We start from the raw sequence: 7,304 nt of genomic DNA, 5'->3' as shown, positions 1-7,304 counted from the left end.
CTCTTTCTTCTGCCGTGGTCGGGCTTTGAGTCTTACTCAAACTCACACCTTACAACACAACCAAGAACTCCTTCTTTGCTGATCTATTTCGAACTCCTTCAAAAACTTGTCAAGGCATGCATTTCGTTGAAAGTTTTATCAAGCGTCTTGATCTATCTCTATAGATCTTGATGCTCAATGTTCAAGTAGCTCTATCCAGGGTTTCCTTTGAAAAACTCCTTTCAAACAACCCTTTTTGCTTTCCATAAATTCTACATTACTTCCGATCAACAATATGTCAACCACATATACTTATCATAAATTCTATAGTGCTCCCACTCACTTCTTTGGAAATACAAGTTTCTCATAAACCTTGTATAAACCCAAAATCTTTGATCATCTCAGCAAAGTGTATATTCCAACTCCGAGATGCTTGCACCAGTCCATATAAGGATCGCTGGAGCTTGCATACTTATTAGCATCTTTAGGCTCAACAAAATCTTCTCGTTGTATCACATACAACTTTTCCTCAAGGAAAGCGTCGAGGAAACAATATTTTGACATCCTATGTGCAATATTTCATTAATAATGCAGCAACTGCTAACATAATTCCAACAAACTTTTAGCATCACTATGAGTGAGAAAGTCTCATCATAGTCAACTCTTTGAACTTGTCGGAAACATCTTTGCGACAAGTCGAGCTTTTCTTAATGATGACTTTTCACCATCATCGTCTGTCTTCCTTTAAAAGATCCATCTGTACTTAACAGTCTTATGACCATCAAGTAGTTCTTCCAAAGTCTACACTTTATTTTCATACATGGATCCTCTCTTGGATTTCATGGCCTCCAGCCATTTGTCGGAATCCGGGGCCACCATCGCTTCTCCATAGCTCGTAGGTTCATTGTTGTCCAACAACATGACCTCTAAGATAGGGTTACCGTACCACTCTGTAGCAGTACGTGACCTTATCGACCTACGAGGTTTGTAGTAACTTGATCCAAAGTTTCATGATCACTATCATTAGCTTCCGCTTCAATTGGTGTAGGCGCCACAGGAACAACTTCATGTGCCCTGCTACACACTGGTTGAAGTGACGGTTCAATAATCTCATCAAGTTGTCCCATCCTCCCACTCAATTCTTTCGAGAAAAACTTTTCCTCGAGAAAGGACCTTTTTCTAGAAACAAACACTTTGCTTCTGGATCTGAGATAGGAGGTATACCCAACTATTTTGGGTGTCCTATGAATATGCGGTTATCCGCTTTGGTTTCGAGCTTATCATGCTGAAAACTTTCAGCATAAGCATCGCAGCCCCAAACTTTTAAGAAACGATAGCTTAGGTTTCTTCAAACCATAGTTCATATGGTGTCATCTGAGCGGAAATACGTGGTGCCCTATTCAAAGTGAATGCGGTTGTCTCTAATGCATATCCCATAAACGACAGTGGTAATTCGATAAGAGACATCATAGTATGCACCATATCAAATAGGGCGCGGCTATGACGTTCGGACACACCATGACACTATGATGTTCTAGGTGGCATGATATGTGAAACAATTTTCACATTTTTCTTAATTGTGTACCAAACTCGCAACTCAGATATTCATCTCTATGATCATATCGTAGACATGTTATCCTCTTGTCACGAGGATCTTCAACTTCACTCTGAAACTACTTGAACCTTTCAATAATTCAGACGTGTGTTTCATCAAGCAAATACATTAGTATCTACTCAAATCATCTGTCAAGTAAGAACATAACGACATCCACTGCATGCCTCAGCACTCATTGGACTACATACATCCAAATATATTACTTCCAATAAGTTAATTTCTAGTTCCATCTCGTTGGAAAATGAGGCCTTCAGTCATCTTGCCCATGTGGTATGATTTTCATGTCTCAAGTGATTCAAAATCAAGTGATTCCAAACGATCCATCTGCATGGAGTTTCTTCATGCGTTTATACCAATAGGTATGGTTTGCATGTCTCAAACGTTTAAAAAATGAGTGAGTACAAAAATCCATCAGCATGGAGCTTCTTCATGCATTTTATACCAACATGACTCAAGCGGCAGTTCCACAAGTAAGTGGTACTATCATTACTACTTTGTATCTTTTGGCATCAATATTATGAACATGCGTAGCACTACAATCGAGATTCAATAAACCATTGAAGGTATTTATTCAAGCAAATAGAATAACCATTATTCTCTTTAAATGAATAATCGTATTGCAATAAACACGATCCAATCATGTTCATGCTCAAAGCAAACACCAAATAACAATTATTTAGGTTTAACACCAATCCCGATGGTAGAAGGAGCGTGCGATGTTTGATCACATGAACCTTAGAATTACTTCCAACACACATCGTCACCTCACCCTTGCTAGTATCCTTTTAATCCGTAGCTATAATTTCGAGTTACTAACACTTAGGAACTGAACCGGTATCTAATACCCTGGTGCTATTTGGAGTATTAGTAAGGTACACATCAATATCAGGTATATCCAATATACTTTTGTCGACTTTGCCAGCCTTCTCATCTACCAAGTATATAGGGTAGTTCCGCCTCAGTGACCGTTCCCATCATAACAGAAGCACTTAGTCTCGGGTTTGGGTTCAACCTTGGGTTTCTTCACTATAGCAGCAACTGGTTTGTCGTTTCATGAAGTATCCCTTCTTTCCCTTGGCCTTCTTTAAACTAGTGGTTTTACTAACCATCAACAATTGACGCTCCTACTTGATTTCTACTTTCGCAGTGTCAAACATTGCGAATAGCTCAATGATCATCATATGTATCCTTGATATGTTATAGTTCATCACGAAGCTCTAGTAGCTTGGTGGCAGTGACTTTGAAGAACCATCACTATCTCATCTGGAAGATTAACTCCCACTCGATTCAAGCGATTGTAGCACTTAGACAATCTGAGCACATGCTCATCGATTGAGCTTTTCTCCCTTACTTTGTAGACAAAGAATCTTGTCGAAGGTCTCATACCTCTCAACAAGGGAACGAGCATGAAATCCCAATTTCATCTCTTGGAACATCTCATATGTTCCGTGACGTTCAAAACGTCTTTGGCGCCTCAATTCTAAGTCGTTAAGCATTACGCACCGAACTATCACGTAGTTATCAAAAACGTGTATGTCAGATGTTCGCAACATGCACACATGACGCTCGAGGTTCAACACACCGAGCGGTGCATTAAGGACATAAGACTTCTGCGCAGCAATGAGGACAATCCTCAGTTTACGGACCCAATCCGCATAATTGCTACTATAATCTTTCAACTAAATTTTCCCTAGGAAAATATAAAAATTAGTAGAGCTACAGCACAAGCTACAACATTATTTGCAAAGACCTTTTGACTATGTTCATGATAGCTGAGTTTAGCTAATCATATTACTAATAACTTCTACTCAAATAAAGACCCCTCTAGTCATTCGAGTGGCGCATGAAGATTGAGTTTAGCTTCAATGGTGAACATCTCCATGTTGATCATATCAACTATAACATTCATGCTCGACCTTTCGGTCTTTTGTGTTCTGAGGCCATGTCCGTACATGCTAGGCTCGTCAAGTTTAACCAGAGTGTTCCGCGTGTGCAACTGTTTTGCACCCGTTGTATGTGAACATTGAGTCTATCACACCCGATCATCACGTGGTGTCTCGGAATGACGAACTGTCGCAACGGTGCACAGTCGGGGAGAACACAATTTTATCTTGAAATTTTAGTGAGGGATCACCTTATAACGCTACCGTCGTTCTAAGCAAAATAAGGTGCATAAAAGGATTAACATCACATGCAACTCATAAGTGACATGATATGGCCATGATCTTGTGCTTCTTGATCTCCATCACCAAAGCATCGACATGATCTTCATCGTCACTGGCGCCACACCATGACCTCCATCATCGTGCCGCCATTGAGGTTGTCGTGCTATCTATGCTATTACTACTCAAGCTACAACCTAGCAATATAGTAAACGCATCTACAAGCACAAACGTTAGTTTAAAGACAACCCTATGGCTCCCGTCGGTTGCCGTAGCATCGACGTGCAAGTCGATATTTAACTATTACAACATGATCGTCTCATACATCCAATATATCATATCATGTCTTTGGCCATATCACATCACATGCATACCCTGCAAAAACAAGTTAGACGTCCTCTAATTTGTTGTTGCATGTTTTACGTGGCTGCTATGGGTATCTAGTAAGATCGCATCTTACTTACGCAAAGCTGTTGGGGAATGTCGCATGAGAAACAAAAAAATTCCTACGCGCACGCGAAGACCTATCATGGTGATGTCCATATACGAGAGGGGATTTCCGATATACATACCCTTGTAGATCTCACAACAGGAAGCGTTTAAGAAACGCGGTTGATGTAGTGGAACGTCCTCATGTCCCTCGATCCGCCCCACGAACCGTCCCACGAACCGTCCCGCGATCTGTCCCACGATCCGCTCCGATCTAGTGCCGAACGGACGGCACCTCCGCGTTCAGCACACGTACAGCTCGACAATGATCTCGGCCTTCTTGATCCAACAAGAGAGACAAAGAGGTAGATGAGTTCTCAGGCAGCGTGACGGCGCTCCGGAGGTTGGTGATGATCTATCACAGTAGGGCTCCGCCCGAGCTCCGTAGAAATACGATCTAGAGGAAAAACCGTGGAGGTATGTGGTCGGGCTGCCGTGCTAAAGTTGTCTCGAATCAGCCCAAATACCTCAGTATATATAGGAGGGAGGGGGGACCTTGCCTTGAGGCTCAAGGAGCCCCAAGGGGTCGGTCGAAGTGGGGGGAGGAGGAATCCTCCTCCAATCCTAGTCCAACTAGGATTGGAAGGTGGAGTCCTTCCCTTCCTTCCCACTTCCCCCTTTTTATCTCTTTGATTTTTCTTATCTCCTGCGCAAGGGCCTTCTTGGGCTTGCCCATCAGCCCACTAAGGGCTGGTGCGGCACCCCTAAGGCCTATGGGCTTCCCCCAGGTGGGCTGCCCCCCGGTGAACATTCAGAACCCATTCGACACTCCCGGTACATTCCCGGTAATGCCGAAAACTTTCCGATAATCAAATGAGGTCATCCTTAATATCAATCTTCATCTCGGGACCATTCCGGAAACCCTCGTGACGTCCGTGATCTCATCCGGGACTCTGAACAACATTCGGTAACCAACCATATAACTCAAATATGCATAAAACATCGTCGAACCTTAAGTGTGCAGACCCTGCGGGTTCGAGAACTATGTAGACATGACCCGAGAGACTCCTCGGTCAATATCCAATAGCGGGACCTGGATGCCCATATTGGATCCTACATATTCTTCAAAGATCTTATCGGTTGAACCTCAGTGTCAAGGATTCATATAATCCCGTATGTCATTCCCTTTGTCCTTCGGTATGTTACTTGCCCGAGATTCGATCGTTGGTATCCGCATACCTATTTCAATCTCGTTTACCGGCAAGTCTCTTTACTCGTTCTGTAATACAACATCTCGTGACATACACTAAGTCACATTGCTTGCAAGGCTTGTGTGTGATGTTGTATTACCGAGTGGGCCCTGAGATACCTCTCAGTCACACGCAGTGACAAATCCTAGTCTTGATCCATACTAACTCAACATGCACCTTCGGAGATACTTGTAGAGCATCTTTATAGTCACCCAGTTACGTTGTGACGTTTGATACACACAAGGCATTCCTCCGGTGCCAGTGAGTTATATGATCTCATGGTCATAGGAATAAATACTTGACACGCAGAAAACAGTAGCAACAAAATGACACGATCAACATGCTACGTCTATTAGTTTGGGTCTAGTCCATCACATGATTCTCCTAATGACGTGATCCCGTTATCAAGTGACGACACTTTACTATGGTCAGGAAACCTTGACCATCTTTGATCAACGAGCTAGTCAACTAGAGGCTTACTAGGGACAGTGTTTTGTCTATGTATCCACACAAGTATTGTGTTTCCAATCAATACAATTATAGCATGGATAATAAACGATTATCATGAACAAAGAAATATAATAATAACTAATTTATTATTGCCTCTAGGGCATATTTCCAACAGTCTCCCACTTGCACTAGAGTCAATAATCTAGTTCACATCACCATGTGATTTCAACGAATCCAACACCCATATAGTTCTCGGGTCTGATCACGTCTTGCTCGTGAGAGAGGTTTTAGTCAACGGTTCTGAAACTTTCAGACCCGCGTGTTCTTTACAAACCTTTATGTCATCTTATAGATGATGCTACTACGTGCTATTCAGAAATACTCCAAATATCTACTCTACTATACGAATTCGTTTCACTACTCATAGTTATTCGGATTAGTGTCAAAGCTTGCATCGACGCAACCCTTTACGACGAACTCTTTAACCACCTCCATAATCGAGAAAAACTCCTTAGTCCATTTAGTTACTAAGGATAACTTTGACCGCTGATCAGTGATTCAATCCTGGATCACTCTCTGTACCTCTTAACAGACTTGCTGCAAGGCACACATCAGGTGCGGTACTCAGCATGGCATACTTTAGAGTCTAGCTTGAGCTCTGGCACCTCTACAAATCAATGCTTCCCTCTGCGAAGGGCCTGTCTATTTATGTTTCTGTTGAGTCATCCTCTTCTTATAAAGGCACCAATTAGAGAGCACCTCTGTCATTTTTATGCTTTGCTTTTAACTAAGATTGATTATGACTGTGACTGGATCTTCTTTGCCATGAATTACAATGTTCATTCAGCCCTTGGTCTTTGAAGGTGCTCTGCATTTATGTTTTGCGATCTCAGAAAGAGCTAGCGAGATACTATCTGTTCATACTGATTCATGATTGTTTTGATTGAAGTGCTGGCGTTTGAGACTTATTATTATTGCTCGCTAGTTGATTATGCCATTGATATGAGTTTGCCATGAGACCTAGATGTCATTGCTTATGTGGTTTGCTTATGATCTTGCTGAAATTCTGGATATAAGTAGCGACCCGACTCAAAACGAGTCAAGCCTCTGTGTTTCTGTGCCATCCCTGGATCAGTATGCTGGCACACACAATACATCAATGTATATATCAAAGTGCAATCACATGTAAAATAGCGTAAAACTGATATATACCTTAATTATCTCAACGGAAGCGGTCAAGGGACTGGAGTCCCAATAAACACCAACGGCAAGTTGAGTGTAGACCGTAACCCTGAATCGTACTCTTACTCGTCGAAGAAAAATATCTGCAACATAAGACGTTGCAGCCGTGTAGGTCAGCATATTGAATATGCCGGCAAGTCACATAAGAGAGGGGTAAAGTAATAATCAACTATCTCT

Source organism: Hordeum vulgare, chromosome 5H (assembly GCF_904849725.1).
Source record: "Hordeum vulgare subsp. vulgare chromosome 5H, MorexV3_pseudomolecules_assembly, whole genome shotgun sequence".
NCBI lineage: Eukaryota > Viridiplantae > Streptophyta > Magnoliopsida > Poales > Poaceae > Hordeum > Hordeum vulgare.
This window is presented reverse-complemented; position numbering follows the sequence as displayed.